Here is a 2,101-nt window from a genome sequence, read left to right as displayed (position 1 = left end):
ATCTGCATCTGGAGGTACATCCTTGACCAGCAGGGCTTTTACTGGATCCAAGCCTTCACCAACACACCAGTTCTTTAACTGAGCCATTACCCAGGGTTGTGCATGTAAAGTGATCACTTGTCAGAACTAAATTTGGTAGGATTTAAAACTATATTTTTGCAGTTTTATTTTTTTTCTTTTGTGTTACAACAAATGTCAACAAAGTAAATACTTCTATTTTTTTTTTCAAGCTAGTTGGTGGGGGAAAAAAAACCCAATATCTCTGGGTCAGAAATAATATTAAAGCTACTTTAATAATTTAAGCTAATTCTTGATTAAACTGATCCCAGCGGTGCCTCCATTTTTATGTAGCACCCGTATAGCCACTCTGTTGGTTAGTAAGAATGGTTGGTGCTTGGGTTCGAGTTTGGGAAGGTGGATACCAAATAAGGTGCACCTTTTTTCTCTAAATATTTTCCTGTCCAAAATTTAAAGAAGGAGACCCAGAGAAAGGTAAACGTTTAGCCAAATAAAATTAAAGGCGTTGTTTAATAAATTATAATTTGGCAAATAATATAAAATAATTCCCCAACAGAAAATTTAAACACCCCAAACACTTAAGTAAAAATATCCGAAAATAAATAGCACCAGTTATACTGAAATGTACACAAAATGTCCCTTTTTTTAATATTTAAGCAAAAAAGAAAAGAAAAAAACTAGATTCTAAAACAAATAATTAACTAACTTCAACCAATAAAATATTTAACCAGAGATTAACACTCTTTAGCTTTAAAGAAAGGCAATATATATAAATCAAAAATGATATAACCTTGAACCTCTACAATAGTTTCAGTCCTTTTCTCGTGCACGCGCGTGCGCTCACACTCACACACACACAGTCCAGTTTACTCACGGTACCGACTCAAATAAAAAAAAAACAAACGTTGCAGGCCTGTTGTTTCTTTTTCGGAAGAAAAAAAAAGCGTTGCAATAATCCAACGAACTCCAGTGGGACGAGAAAAGACAACGGCTCCGCGTAGATGCGACCCAGCGTGGTACACCGTAGCTCCGCTGCTTCCCTCCTGACTCCCGCTCTGGCTCTCCAATACGGAAAACGGATATCCAGCTTCCAAGCTCGCCCGCCGTTCTTCACTCCCAAATCAGCCTTTAGTCTGAACTTCCCGTTCAGACTTTACCGCTATCTGGTGGGGTGCTTTGCTCCAAAAGATCCGAGCCTCCGTCTCCCAACAGGTCCACGTGGAAAACAATCTGTCCGCTCTCGAACTTTCTCCGTCTCAACCGAACTTTTTTTTTCATTAGTCCCGCCCTCTCACATCTCAGGAACCAATCACAATGGCCTACTTAGAGGGACTTACAAATGAACCAATGACATAATTAAAGAAGGAAATAAACCAAAAAAAGGTAATCTCTTTTCTCTCTCCCTGCTTATATTATTTAACAAAATAATATAACACTCCATCATTATTATTTAACAAAATTATGATCTTTTCTATGAAATCCCCAAAATCTGCTTTATTTATTTGTTAACAAAAAATACCACTGGGCTACACCCTCCCCCTTCTAGAAGGTTTTGATGCCCTCATCAAAATAAAGTCTAGAAGTCTCTAACAGACTTAACATTAAGGTTGGAAGCCAAATTGGTACAAGTGACACACAACGCCATGGGGTGGCACCAGAGAGTTGGACAGGGATTGCTTCTAGAATCTCTGTAAAGTCCACTTCCCACCAGCACTCCATGGCTAAAGACTGTAACTGGATGATCACAAGGTTTTCCAAGTTCATCGTAGCTCAACTTGACTACTGGACGCGTGACCCTCTTTTCACGCTCAGTTTTTTCCACCTCAACTAGAGCAACTTCATCTGGGTTAAGGTTTGCTCCCCCTTCCAGAACGTTGACTTCTGGATCAGCGCTGGGGGGCAAGTTGGGAAGATCATTGACTTCTGATTCCGTTTCAACCAGATCCTGAGCTGGTCTTTCAGGTTCAACGTCCAGATTGACTGACCGGGTTGGTTCGGTAGACATGTTGGAAGATGGCACCAACTTACTCCAGTCGAGCTCAAAAGGCTGTGGAAAGTAAACTTCCTCATATTCTGACTCGGA

This window comes from Oryzias melastigma, unplaced genomic scaffold (assembly GCF_002922805.2).
Source record: "Oryzias melastigma strain HK-1 unplaced genomic scaffold, ASM292280v2 sc00348, whole genome shotgun sequence".
Lineage (NCBI taxonomy): Eukaryota > Metazoa > Chordata > Actinopteri > Beloniformes > Adrianichthyidae > Oryzias > Oryzias melastigma.
The sequence above is the reverse complement of the archived record's forward strand: the minus strand, read 5'-3'. Positions refer to the sequence as shown.